Here is a 15,816-nt window from a genome sequence, read left to right as displayed (position 1 = left end):
TCATTCATTTGGGTTTGAGAGTGATTATTAATTAGAAGTTGGGCACATGATAGTTTTGAAAGTGACTACCATGGTTTTAATGACAGTGTTATGTGTGCACTTTCTCATTCATTTGGTTTTGAGAGTGGCTATGGAGTAGGGCTGCAACGATTTATATTGTCAGAAGGTATACCGCGGTATAGATGCCATGGTTCGGCGAAGGGTACTTTAAATTCCTCACCGCTGTTCAGTAAACATGGTGTCGATTGTTTTTAACCGTTCGTTAACGGCGAGAACATTCTGCAGTACCAAGGGGCAAAATTCTACTCTAATAGTAAATACAGGAGGATAACACATGGCACAATTATATGGAATACAAGTTACATGAAGAGTTTATTTCAGCGACGAGGGGTCTCCCGTCTTTATCAAGCAAAGATAACTCTCGTTATCCAAAAGTCGCTGCAATAAGAGAGAGAGAGAGAGAGAGAGAGAGAGAGAGAGAAAACGTCCACTCGACACAAACTAGGTCATTTCGGGACTAACATATGGTTCAATTTTCTTTCAATAATTGACTTGCGCGTAGGGGTCTTTAGCGGTGGGAGGAAACCGGATGACCCGGAGAAAACCCACGAGGTTGGACAGGCGACCCTACTCCTTGTCACGTACAACCGGGGAATCGAAACCACGCCAGTTGACTCAATGACAGACTTTATGATACAGCGCGCACGTGCTAACCATTCAGCCCCCTCCCCCTCCCCCTCCCCGATGCAATAAACTTTTAAAGTAACTTGTAATCCATATAATTGTTGCAATGTCTTCAAGTAACTTGTTTTCCATATAATTGTGTCATGTGTTATTCTCATTCACATACTAAAGAAAGCCGCTATTATTTCGTGTAATGAATCAATAATTAAAGTATTTGTAAGTGGAGTGGCTCCTCAAATGAGATCTCGACAGATACAATTGCTCCTTGACAACACACATGGAATCGACACATGAGTTATCATATCCAATGTTATTAAATATTCATTATGGACTACGTAAATCAAGATATGGCTATTACAGTTGAATAATAAACAATAAAGTTATTTCATGTGGAATAGGGGTTGGTAATAATATTTCTATGAGTTGACTCTCAGGATATAATAGTTAGGCAAACAAAAACACCCCCAAAAATCTCTTTTCTGAACAATATTTAGTTTCTGGACTCTATTCTGATTAGAGGGTGGGGGGAGATGTGGATGTCCGAATGGTTAGCGCTTGCGCATTGTATCATAAGGTCGGTTTTGAGTCAACTGGCGTGGTTTCGATTTCCCGGTTGTACGTGACAAGGAGTAGGGTCCAACCTCGTGGGTTTTCTCCGGGTCCTCCGATTTCCTCCCACTGCTAAGGACCCCTACCCGCTAACGTGTGGACGTTAACCCCATTCCCCACTCCCCCCCCCCTGTGTCTCGCTTTCTCTTCTGATTAGGGTGTCCAATCGATTGGCTTTAGATCATAAGATCTGTCATTGAGTCAAGTGGCGTATTTTGATCCTACACGCCGTGTCCTTACTCCCACTGCTAAATACACGCAAGCGAATTATTGGAATAAGAACTTCAACCTAATGTGAGTCCCGAAATGACCTAGTTTGTGTTGAGTGGAGTTTAAACCTCATTTGTAATGTTATTATTGTTCTTTGTTTTATTAGGCCTTTGATGGTTTCAGATTAGTTATTGTTTTTGTTACCTTGTTGTATGTAATTTGATTTCTTGCTATTATACCGTCATTACTACTTGAGAACGACACGAGGAACTTGTTGAAACGTAGTGTGAAATAAACTCAGTGATTGTTTTCCATTTAAATTTGTGTTTTATATATAAGTATGAGTATACATAAGATCTTAAGATATTATATTCAGACAGCTGGGTTTGTAAATAAATCTGTGTACGACGTTTAGGCGTGAGTGAAACAGTCACGTGTCCATTTACAGCATATGGACAATAAAATGACACATTGATAGGTGGTTTGTAAACGAGTCGTTAATACCCACGTCAGACCGAGGTGGCATCCTTACAGTTACTTCGCTGCTACGGCGATGGAAATTGGTTTTAGAGCGCGACAAGATCGCCATAAGCGTGGTAGAAACGCTAGCTATCGTGCTGTGGTCTCCATGTTTACCAATGATCGCAGGTCACGGCGTTTGTTTTGAGCATGTTCAAAACAAACGTCAAGGTTCTGCGATCTGAACTAGAAAACTATGAGAATGTGACTTTTTTTTCAAGTTGGTAATTTTTTGGGACATTTTCTCGTTTGCCGGCGACCTTGTGCATTTTCTGGTCGCCATACGGTCTGACGGGGTCATAAAAGAATAAATAAGGCGGCCTATACCCAAATAAAACGAATTATTATTTGTAATTAGGTTGGGAAATAAAAAATGGGAAACTGGGTTTTCATTTCAGGTTTAACATACGGTATATTTATTTCTAGAATTGAAATGCATAGCTCACCATGTGTCATTTTAAATCAATGAAAGCTTTTAATAAATGGTTATGTATTTAGTCTTATAATTCAAATATTACACAAAATCTAAGTTATCTCCCCTTGCCCGTGATAACTAAATTATTCACGGGAGGGTGACGGGGCGCCCATGCCAGCTGAAACATAATGGCAGATTTTAAATACATCACGATTCTGTTCACACCACCTCCATGGCCGGGAATGAACTGTGACAAGGCAGAATTCCTTGTCCCGTGTCACTCGATCGCAATTCTGTCAATTTCGGACAATTGGGCATCCCCTACGTCTTACAGATAGACTTTATTTCTTAAAGGGACATTATTCAACAGATAAATCTGCCTATTGTAGGTCTTTCTTTATGCCTTAAATGTTATATAAATTATTAATTAGACATGTATTAACTTACCCAGACCATAATCAACTCTCGATGTCATCGGATACTTCAAATATTCAATAGATTTAATTACGATTGACAGTTAATGATTTAATTTAAAATGGATAATCCAAACTTTGATTAGAAATGACAATCGAGACGATATCATTCTTCTAATGCCAATAACTCGGCTTTGAAAGAATTTAATTTTTAACATATTCTCTTTTCATTATCTATTTATTTAACTATTATAGCGAGAACTGTCAGCCCTTTATATAAATCTTGTACAATGCCCCTTAAACGGGTCTATTATATTATGTGGCCATGTGGGAGGAAACCGGGGGACCTGGAGAAAAACCCCGCTAGGTTGAATAGGATAAACCCTACTCCTTGTCACGTGCAGAGAGAGAGAGAGAGAGAGAGAGATGGGGTTTAACGTCCACTCGACACAAACTAAGTCATTCCGGGACTAAAATATCGTTCAATTTTATTCCATAATTCGCTTGAGCGTAGGGGTCTTTAGCTGTGGGAGGAAACCGGAGGACCTGGAGAAAACCCACGAGGTTGGACAGGCAACCCTACTTCTTGTCACGTACAACCGGGGAATCGAAACCCGGCCAGTTGACTCAATGACAGACCGTATGATACAGCGCGCGTGCTAACCATTCGGCCATCCAACCCCTCTAGTCACGTGCAAGCGGGAAATGGAAACCACAGTAATGATATAAGAATCCTAGTGTAGATGTAGTTAAGTCACGTATATTGTCGTTACTGTGTATTAAATGACAACATATAATATTATTTAAACATGTAATCACTGACAACTGACGAAACTCGTCTATTTACAGACATCTGTTTGTCTGCGCACAGAAATACGCATGTAAATAGAACAGATGGTGCCGAACCTTCGACCAGTGTTCATGTTTTCATCATTTTAGCATTGTACCTCCAGCTGCGTGACGTTTTAGTGTTAAATATATATCCGAAGGAAACGTTCAGGTAAGATGATCATTTTGTTGAAATTCACTGCTTTCATAAAAATAAAGCTTAAGTCCGATAACCAATGTTCAATAGATCGGGTGACAACGCTCATGTCCGGCCCCTAGATCGGAAATGGAAATGAAATGAAATGGGATTGAACGTACTACTGTTCTTTCCCGACGGGCATACACCATGCAATGTGCTATGACGGACATTTTGACCGGACAGCGGCGATACGGCCTACTCTGATATCGAATCTCAACTGTCAAGGAATCTTTTACGTGCACGCCAATGTGTACACGAGTACCCGATCTTTCGTCCCATCCGATCGACTAGCCAGCTGTTCTTGTCAGACCCGGCGTCCTGCAACACTGACAAGGGGAAACCACGCCGGAAAATCCCGATGGACGTTCTCGGCCAACACCGGGATCGAACCCGCGAAATCCAGGTTAGCGAGAAGTCAGCGTCTTACCTCCTTAGCCAGCGTGCCCCCACCCCCACCAGATCGGGTGATAACGTTCAGGTTCGATCCTCCAATATAACACAGTTTGGATCGTTCGAACCATATAATTGATACATCAAACGCAATATTGTCTTTCGGTCGAGAATAATTGAATCATTGTAATTGTTAATGATTCAGTTGTACATCGCGATCTAAAAAGAACTGCTTCGTTACTAGATTAGGTATATAATTGTGTAAATTTATATTATTTTATAATAACGAAAAGATTTCTGAAAATAGATTACAAATGTTCAGTTTATATTTCTATTTTCTTTAACGGCTCCGCACTTCCTACTGTTCTGCTTCGATTTGTGAAGACGGCCATACGCCATACAGTGTGCTATTAGGGATGAATTGACCGGGCAGCGGCCTACTCCTAGATCGAATTCCAACTGCCAATGAATCTTTTACGTGCATACAAATGTATACACAGGACTTTGGGTTTTTGACCCAACCGAAGGACTAGACAGCCGTCCTTGTCAGACCCTGCGTCCAGCACCACTGACAAGCGGAAACGACGTCGGAAAATCCCAATGAACTTTCTCGGACAATGCAGGGATCGAACATCCGACCTCCAGCGTCTTACCTACTTAGCCACAACGGCTCCCCCGGGAAAAAACCCAGATATCCGTAGACAGCAGCATTCTTCTCACGGTTAACCATGTACTTTGATAACAGATTCAAATGGGAATAAATGTAGACAGACGGCGTAAATTGCACGTGAGTTACCCGAAAAGAAGCTTTAGACATTGATTAAATATGATACATTCGAGTGATTTGATCTGTATCGTGGTCACACGCTTTCATAGAATGACGAAAATCAACAGGGTTCATCCTAATCTATGAAAATGTCAAATTTGAAAATTAAGAGGGTCCATACGTTCACAGATCTATTGCTTCACACTAAATTGGAACCAATTAGGAACGGGGGCATCTTTAAACGCATGGAAAATATTGGAATAAAGGGATCGGTCAAGGGCTGGATCTAATCGTATTTTTCAAACAGAAGACATCAAGTTCAGATAAATGGTATCTTACCATAGCAAAAACCTATCTTTATTGGTGTACCACAAGGTTCAGTACTGGGTCCTTTGTTGTTCCTGATATCTGTTCTTCCATTAGGACAGCTAATTCGACGCCATGGTGTGCACAATCACGGTTTCGTAGACGGTACTCAAATTTATAACTCCTTTTCGATGAATGAACTAGATAGTTTTAAATCATTCCTTCTCCAGCAGACCTCAAATAAAATAAACAAAATAAATTTCCAGTTGAGAAATATTTCTATGATTGGAAAGTGTCTGAATAGGGACTGTCTCATCAGTGTAGTTTCAGCACTTGTAGCCTCGCATATGCTAATTCATTATTACATGCAACTTCGGACTCAGATTGACACAGGCTGTGGGTTGCACAGCAGTATGCTTCCCGGGTTATATGTGGAGCTCGAAAAAGGGAACGCATCACACCCTATATGACAGACCTTCATTGGCTACCAGTAAAATCCGGCATCATACTCCAATTCCCATCCAGTCTACCTGAAAAAACTTCGCACAAATCAGAACACGCCTATCGATCCCACCATTTAACAAAACTTCAGAACAATCTTGATGTAACTATTTTAGATAATGAAATATTTAAACGTAAACTCAAAACTCATCTTTTCAAATAGTGTTATGGTTAGCCTTTTATAAAGCCCTTAGAGACATTTTGATATATAATGTAGCGCTGTATAAATGAAACGAAAATAGCCTAACAAGATTACAATGTTTTGGAATAGGGTGCATAACTCCGGAACTGAAGATCGCAAAACGCTGAAATTCAATAGGGTTCAATCCCACACAGCCTTAATGCTTCACACCAAATCCATTAGAGTCTGTGGCGTTTATCGCGTTCACATTGTTTTTGATATGATTTGCCCACCCATGGATCTCAGTGCTTCACATCAAATTTAAAACAACCGTTAACGGTTTGGGAAAAGGTGGGGGATAACTCCGGATAGTAAAACTGCGGAACCCGATGTTTCACGCCAAATTAAAAACAAAAGCGTTCAAACTATAATCTTTATGTCAGATTTGGTATATATGGAAAGTAATGAAACTTAGTCTTACTAAATTATTATTGGATTACCCGAAAAACACCCACAGGGCTATTACTGGACAAAAATGTCAGGGTATCACTAACTGGCAATCCGACGACTTATGGTGTGCTAGAGTGACTGAGAGAGTGGTTGTTTGAATATGTATTTAGTCCAATAATAACATCAAATCACCCCGTTTGTTACGCGGGAAAGTATCTTTAAAAGGAATCTCAGTTACTCATTATCCCAGGACACCTCTCTAAACTCAACACAGGAAGTGTTTATCCCTACATTTGAATAAACTACAGTTATGAAAGTGTCATAATATTTCTAAGTTGACAGCGTATTACCTCAATGATTGTAATTTATACTTCAAGTATTTATCCGTGTTTACTGCTGGTAAAATAATCGTGAGCAAATACCTGTCAATGGGTGAATTTATGTTAAAGGGGCTGCAACAATAAGTTTAAAGGACAATATTGGTGTCAGTCATTATCACATATGTAATAGAACTTGTTAAATACGTTCCAAATATAATTTTAATTCAGAGATCATTGCTACGATATATGCGTTGTGAAGATTTCAAGAAAGGGAAGTGACGATAGCAAAAGGAAAACACGAGTTACCCACTTACCCTTCTATATATAACTGCCTGAAGTGAAGAATGATAACAGACACACGGGCGAATTTCTGCTCACTAATTATTCCTTCGAAGACCAGAAATTGTTATGTGAGGCTGTGAGAGGATATCTGATAATTCAAAAAAGTAATTGAATGGCACTAGATAAGGGAAAACGAGACAAATAGAGATAGTCCGTACATTCCCTTGTTTTTATTCATTCAATACTTTATAAAAACATGGTAATGCACGGACCTTTTCTATTTTTCTCGTTTTCTCTTATAGAGTGAGAGTCAAGTTTTGAATTGTCAGATATCCTCCTACAGTCTCATATAACAACCTTTGGTCTTCTAAGGAATTATTAGTGAGAAGAAATTCGCCCGTGAATCTGTTATCATTCGTCACTTCGGTTAGTTATATAGAAGGATAACTCGTGTTTTCCTTTTGCGTTCGTCACTTCCGTTTGTTGTAACCTTGATTACGCATCTTTCGTAGCAATGATCTCTGTGTTAAAATTATATTTGGAATGTGTTTAACGAGTTCTATCACATATGTAATAATGACTGACAGAAATATTGTCCTTCAACGAGTTCTATCACATATGTGATAATGACTGACAGAAATATTGTCCTTTAACGAGTTCTATCACATATGTGATAATGACTGACATCAATATTGTTCTTTAACGAGTTCTATCACATATGTGATAATGACTGACATCAATATTGTCCTTTAATAGACCTGTTATAGTACATATTTTGATATACATGTATTTACTTATCTTAATTGATTAATTGCTTTAAAGTGGATAAGTTAATCTTTACTCCGAACCCTGATCGTTCTAATCTGGACGCACTGTCTTATCTATTTACCTTTTCTACACAACAATCTTAAAATAATTTAATATTACTTAACATGCATCCTAGTCATTGATTGAGTATGTACCTATATTTGAGTTACGTCTCAGTAATGTAAATATGTTAATTTATATCACATTTTGTATTATATGGTTAACCCTTATCATGTATATGTTCAAATAATTCTAGTGTAATTATTATTAAGATATTAAGTTGGCGATAGCGACTGGGTATAAATATAAGAGACGAAATACGAACAATGATGTTCATTCGTTAATAAACCCAGATCGACGTCAAATAATTAGTACTTATGTTTCTTATAGATTAAAGCTTCTTGAATAACAATTATTGTGAGAGCGCTGTGTGCTTCGACGTATTAGAGCTACGCACCCCCCAACATAAGAAATCTTAAAATACGTCAAGCTAACACAAAAGAAGCACGCTCGCAGACCGAACATAAACGTCTGAACAGATTTTGATTGGGGTCTAACGAGTTCGCTTTAAATCATAAAGTCTGTCAATGACTCAAGTGACATGGTTTCCGCCCAAAGTGTGTACGTGACGACAAGGAGTTCGATTGCCTACCCAACCTAATTACTTTTCTACAGGCACTACTTTTTTTCCAGGGGGGTTGGGTGGCTGAATGGATAGCGCGTGCGCATTGTATCATAAGGTGTTCCATTGAGTTAAATGGCGTGGTTTCGATTCCCCGGTTGTACGTGACAAGGAGTAGGGTCGACTGTCCAACCTCGTGGGTTTCCTCCCACTGCTAAAGATCCCGACGCGCAAGCGAATTGTTGAAATAAAATTGAACCATGTGTTAGTCCCAAAATGACCTAATTTGTGTCGAGTGGACGTTAAACCGCATCTCTCTCTCTCTACTACTACTACTACATGCACAGATTCTTTAAGCATCGTGTTTTTCATTTAATCAGTATCTCAACGGGATTTTCCGGTGTGGTTTCAATTTGGCGGTGGTTTAGGACAGAGGGTGTCACAAGGACAGTTATCTAATCGTTCGGATTGCACGAAAAAGAGGTCCCGTGTATAAATTGGCGTGTACGTAAAATATCCCTTGGCAGTTGGAATTCAATATAAAAGTAACCCATAGTGCCGCTGCTAGAACAAAAATTTCCCTCATAACACACTGTATATTATGTCCGTCTTCATTGCATCTTTTTCTGCACTTTTCATTTATTAAGAAGAAATATGTGAATACCTCTTGTCTTTAATTATTACATACCCAAAGTACCTGGTATACGACGCGCTTGCAGTGACTCGTGTAATCACAAGGTCATCAATTAATACAGGAATGATTCCTGTAATCCTAGGGTCATCAATTAATACAGCAGTGACGCATGCAACCATAGGGTCATCAACTAATACAACCGTGGCGGGTAGGGTCAGCTGTCCAAAACTCGTAGAATTCCTCAATATAGAGCTGTTTTCTCCCCAGTTACCCCCACCCCTACGAGCAAGTGAATTATTGAAATAAAATTAAACCATATGTTAGATCCGAAATGGCATAGTTTGGGTCGAGTGGACTATTGCAAATCTTTTTTCTTGCTTCAAATGTTATATAAATTATAATATAGACAATTATTCACTTGAAAGGCCTATAATAAAATCTCTAGATCATCGGATGGCGGGAATTTAAACAGATTAAAACATGGTAACCATTTAATGATTTAACTTCACAAAATAGCGAATCGAGGCTATAAGTGTTGTTGTACGTTTAGCTTCTTTGAATCGGTTCTAGGCGACAACGACTAGTTTAAACTCCATATGATACTTTCAATTAGCTTGTGTTGAGAGAGCCAGCCATGGTCCTAGCTTAGCTTAACACCCTTGGGTACCAACTCCCAACTAACCGACATGGCCCCTGTCCGATCTTAACTCAGACCATCTCACCTTCTCTATAATCTCCTTTGAATTCCTGCTTATAACCCCACTTTTAGACAAAGGATGATCGAAGAGATTATGCAACTGGCTCTATTGCATCATAACTCATGCCAGGGGTAGTAACCAATGACATCCACGTGGCCGATGACCGTGTCAGACCAGTGCCAATGTCACCCATCTCTGGGTCATAATATGATAAGGATGTTTTAATCGATTTCATGTATAGAGTGTGTTAAACATACATTATGCAAGAGCTAAATCTGTCTATTGCAGGTCTTTCTTTAGGCCTGAAATATTATATAAATTATTAACTAAAAATTAATTAACCTATTAAGACCATAACCAACTCTAGATGGCATCACTAGCCTGCGATTTTTAGTGGATTATGAGCCGATTTACTGCATAACTCCCCTTCACGATGTAACGATTAAATGGATACTCGAGACTATGCTGTTTATCGTACTGACTTTAGTAATGATGATCAAGGTTAGGCGGAAACTTCATTCGCTTAGTTCTCGGTTCATAGTGGATAAATTTGAATGAAATTTTCAGCAAATTGCCTTTACATTATCTAGTTTTTAACTATTATAGTGAGAACTGCCAGCCCGTTATCGAATCTCCAATAATGTATCTTTAAATGACATAGAATAATGTCAATTGTGTAACAGTCTCGAATAACAAGTACTGGTGTTACGATAATGAACAATCACATCTAGTCAAAACCTGAGACAGTTGTAAAAACTTCTCCCAGAATAAATTAATTTGAAAGAAAATTTCAATGTATTCATTTTTCATTATCTATTTTTAAACTATTATAATAAGAACGGAGAGAAATGGGGTTTAACGTCCACTCGATACAAACTAGGTCATTTCGGGAGTAACATATGTTTCAATTTTATTTCAATAATTCGCTTGGGTCTTTAGCAGTGGGAGGAAACCGGGGGACCCGGAGAAACCCACGAGGTTGGACAGGCGACCCGACTCATTGTCAAGTTAAACCGTTCAATCGAAACCACGCCAGTTGACTCAATGATAGATCTTATGATACAAAGCACACGCGCTAACCATTCGGCCAGCTCTTTATCTAAATCTTACATAATACATGTTTAGTTTAAACCAGTTCCGTTGATTTACAATCCACGGGTACGTAAACATAAAAACATTAGTCACCATCAAAATCCTTAACACGAATGTCATGAAGACATAGTTCAGTTTGCCATAAATTGTTTGCATGGCACTCTTGTGCCAATTTTACAAGGTCTTTTTTTCTTGATAACAGTAGAAGTAGTATACAAACAATTAATGTATTTAAAGGGGTATTAGCACTCCAAATCAGTAACTAACTGTATCTAAAGGGGTATTATCACGCCTACCTAGTAACTAAATGCAGTTTAAGAGGTATTATCAATCCAACCCAGTTAAAGAGATATTATCACCCCAACCCAGTAACTACATGTATGTAAAGAGGTATTACCACTCCAACCCAGTAACTACATGTATTTAAAGGGGTATTATCACCCAAATCCCAATGGTAAATGCATTTAAAGAGCTGTTATCCTTCCAACCCCGATTTTTGATGCGAGTTTGTTATCTCCCTTAACAAACACACTAGTATAGATATGGGCGCTGTTCCTCAATCCCTTTCAATTTCTGAATAAAATATTGTTTTAAAAAAAAAATCATTTAACAAAGTTTCTTGTCGTGGGACTATATATATTCCAATAACATCTTAATCTGTCAAATTCATCAAGAAAACACTAAATGTTGAACTAAATGAAAAGCACCGGGGACGAACGACCTAAGTCAATTTTTCAATGAACCCCAGTTAATGGGTAGCAAATAGTATAAGCTTTCTGTGGAACAATCAATTTCAGGTACCAAGGCCCTTCTGAAATGGCCTCCCGGACAAATACAAGTCCATCGTATTTATTTGACCTTAATTTGGCTGAAAAGTGGAAGTCAGTTGTTGTACTGGTAATTATGATTCGTATTAAACAGTATTTTGAAGTTGTAATTAAACCCACTCGTTGTTCTGTTCGCGTCAAACATTCTCGTCCAAAAGTCTGTTTTGCCTTTTATGCGAAAAGACAAAAATGTGACTTAGATCGTTTTCCCCCTGGATTCTTCAAATGTCCCTGGCATGCAGAGAGTTCGACCATAATACGAAAATCCGTGCAACCGGAGTTCGGCAAGGAGATTCCCGTGTTCCTCGAGATTTTCAAGACTTATGTCCCTTCGTCAGGAATACAAGACGGACAGAGCGCCAAGAATTACACATGTCGTATTAAAACGATCCACTCTACGTCGTAAGTAATTTAGGGCTATCTAATCTATCGAGTAACATCACTCATAACACTGAACGATTTGTATGAATCCAATTGAAGCTAAATATTTTTACAATAAAAAAAATATATCATTTGCAATTTGGTGTGGTGAACGCTGCTTTTGAACAAGGGCCTCGCATAGTAGAGGAACTAGGGTCACGGTGGTTAAGTTAGTAAGACGCTGGTTCGCTAGCCTTGAGGTCGGGTGTTCGATCCCTGCATTGGCCGAGAAAGTTCATCCAGATTTTAGGGCGTGGTTCTCCCTTGTCAGTGATGCAGGACGGAGGGCCTGACAAGGACAGCTGTCTAGTTGTTCGGATGGGACTACAAACCGAGGCAATGTGTACACGTACAAGATCCCTTAACAGTTGGAATTCGATATAAGAGTAGGCCATAGTGCCGCTGTCCGGGCAAAATTTCCCTCATAGCACACTGTATGGCGTATGCCCGTCTTCATTAGCCCAGTTCGGAGCAGAAAAGTAGGACGTTAAACCCCATTTCATTTCATTTCGTAGAGGAACGAAATCCCTATATTTATACAATAAGACGGGTACGTGTAGTGACTCTCTCCTCTAGGTCAGAACACTTTTAAGATGTGTGCAAGATGACAGAGGCGATATGTAGCATATCTGAACCACTGGTAATGCGAAAGCCTTTTATTTTTATCTCTGTACAAGATGACCGACCTTTTAGTTCACGTGCAGAATAGGTCTACGTGTGACGGCACATTATTCGGCACCGATATCACGTGCATTGTTTACATCGAGCGTAGTAACACAAACTAGTCCGGGGTGAATTGGTGCCTTTTACTCATTTTACGCTTTTGATAGCGCCACTTTAATCTGAGATTGTGACAATAAATCACGTGAATATTTCTAGATTTAAAAAAAAAGATCCAATGAAATCTTTATAAGACGCAAGTATTTATAGACACGTAGTAGATCTCTCATCTCGATTTATAAAGAAGACAGATTTACCATTCAACGGTTTGTAGTTCTTTTTGCCTATAACTATTATCAAGTATTTCAACCACCGTTTGCCAGGCAAGATACGCTCGCCTTTTTGCAAGAGATGGATAGAGAACAAGCTAACGAAAACCCCGCGATTTTTCGTAAAATCTGGAGCCATAATCCACGAAGTTATGGTTTGAAATCTGAAATGCACGAATATCGCAAGGAACATATATTTTTACATTTCATCTAATTCGGACAAAATTGTGACCTCTAGAAGGTCCACAACCTTTGTGTTACATACTTTTACACTATTTGCCTAAAAGGAAGAGCCTTTTTGTCGGGCAGTTTCGTTTCGATGTTGGTAAAGGTGGCGCAGTGGGCATGGCTCTCTCGGACTCTATACCGAGAAGGGAATCACGATGTCTAATTGGGTTTGACTTTGATTCACGATCGTTTTGGGTAAAAGTGGCCACGCGAGTACAGTTCAGGGTTTAATCCAGGTATTCGTCGAGTCGCTTTTTCAGCCTAGTTCCCGATTATCATGTGCATCGAACTATGGCAGATTGGCGATGGTCTAATGTTCCGCGTATGATAAAATTCCGCGGTTCTGTGTACATCATTGACGCCTAGAAATTAAACTAAAAGTAGGTGGTCAATAGCACACCCAATGGCGTATGTCGTCATTGGCCAATAGAGACAAGTAAAACGCTGAATACTGTTCTCTGGTGACAAGTCTTAAATGAAACAAACACTGTATTAGGTGTATAGCATGTTTATGAAGAGCATGATCTGGGTATTCCATTCCTAGCACCTATTTTATAGCAACCCATTTAGTTAAACACTTATTAGAGTTTATTATTTGTAACTTAATACTTGCTAATACGCCAATACAGCTTATACCAGAATTCATCTAATTCAGATTTACAATATACAATAAAACACTAACTATTACAATATCAATAATCTTTGAGAGGCATTTAGTAACTGGATAGGGCAATAAACTATAACACATACTTATGGAAAAACAGCTACTTATTTATTTAGGCGATGTTATCAAACCTCTTCTCTTCACGGACCCTTGAACGAAGATTACACTCTGATACTTTTTACATGTAATCTGTGGTTTGCTCCAGTAATTGTTTGTTTTTGTTTCTATTTTATAATTATGTTTTTGGATTCGTATTAACTACAGAAAGTTATAGAGCAAGACATTTTGCTTTTTGTTTTATAATTTTGTTGTATTTCATTTGAATTAACGTTAATTTTCTAGAGAGAGGAATTGTAGAAAAAGACACTATGATGATCAAACTGGTTATAATAAGTTGCCTAATCCTGGCAAATGGATTAAATGTTGACTCACAACCAAGTACGTATAGTGTTATTTAATAAATATGTTTCAGGGTGGTTTGGTCAACTGGCGTGGTTTCGATTCCCCGGTTGTATGTGACAAGGAGTAGGGTCGCCTGCCTCGTGGGTTTTCTCCGAGTCCACCGGTTTCCTCCCACTGCTAAAGACCCCTAAGCGCAAGCGAATTAATGAAATAAAATTAAACGGTATTTTAGTCCCGAAATGACATAGTTTGTGTCGAGTGGACGTTAAACCCCATTTCTCTCTGTCTCTCTCTCTCTCTCTCTCTCTGTCGCTCACTCTCTTTCCCCGAATGTTTTGACGTGTGGGCATTAGATCATAAGGTCTGTCAATAAGTCAAGTGTCGTGATGTCGATTCCCTGCTTGTACGTGACAAGAAATAGGCCCCTCGGTTTCCTCCCACAGCTACAGACCCCTATAGGCGAGAGATTATAGAAATAAAATTGAACCATAGGTTAGTCCTGAAATGACTTAGTTTGTGACGAATGGGTGTTAACTCCTATGTCCCTCTATTGTGCTCTGTTGTCTCGTGTAATTATGTATCTGAATAAGGATTTGAGAACAGACATCGTCAATATCAAACCCCTCTCCTTCATCTGTAGTCTATACTGTGCTAGTTAATGACATCTATAGCCTGTACCATGCTAGTTAATGACGTCTATAGCCTGTACCAAGCTAGTTAATGACGTCTATAGCCTGTACCAAGCTAGTTAATGACGTCTATAGCCTGTACCATGCTAGTTAATGACGTCTATAGCCTGTACCATGCTAGTTAATGACTTCAATAGTAAGTACCATGCTAGTGACTTCAATAGTAAGTACTATGCTACTCAATGGCCTCTATAACCTGTACTATGATAGTTAATGACTTCCATAGACTGTGCTATATATGGATAAAGATATTTTCCCCAGAGTGGGTTACTGTATAATTTATTTAATTTTATAGATAGACGACAAGATGGAAGATTTGACAGGTAAGAAACATTAATAGTATACGTATAGTATAATCGTGGCAATGTGCACTCAACCGTTATAAAGACCAACGATATTATTCTGGGTGTTAATTTGAGCCGAGGTGGCTCAGTGAGTAAGAAGCTGGCTGCATAAACTAGAGGTCACGTGTTCGATCACGCTGTTGGCCGAGTAAGTCCATCGTGATTTTCGGTATGGTTCCTCTTTCCCCAGGGCCGAGGGCCTGGAAATAAACAGCGTATAGTCGTTCGGATAGGGCGAAAAACCGAGGTCCCGTGTACACTTTGCTATGCACGTAAAATAACCCTTGCCAGATGCAATTCGATATAAGAGTAGACTGTAGCGCCGTTGTCTGGGGGAGGGGGGGGGGTTGGATGGCTGAATAGTTAGCGTGCGCGCTGTATCATAAA

At 39.1% G+C, this 15,816-nt stretch overlaps 1 long non-coding RNA gene across 1 annotated transcript; it reads left to right on the top strand.

The window, feature by feature from the left end:
* The first annotated feature begins 13,033 nt into the window (after positions 1-13,033).
* LOC126814688 (uncharacterized) lies at positions 13,034-15,409 on the top strand. The gene is made up of 3 exons (XR_007677708.1): positions 13,034-13,099; positions 14,337-14,432; positions 15,381-15,409. It is a non-coding gene; the product is annotated as an uncharacterized LOC126814688 (long non-coding RNA).
* The last annotated feature ends 407 nt before the right edge of the window (positions 15,410-15,816 follow it).

This window comes from Patella vulgata, chromosome 3, assembly GCF_932274485.2.
Source record: "Patella vulgata chromosome 3, xgPatVulg1.2, whole genome shotgun sequence".
Classification (NCBI taxonomy): domain Eukaryota; kingdom Metazoa; phylum Mollusca; class Gastropoda; family Patellidae; genus Patella; species Patella vulgata.
This window is presented reverse-complemented; position numbering and strand designations above follow the sequence as displayed.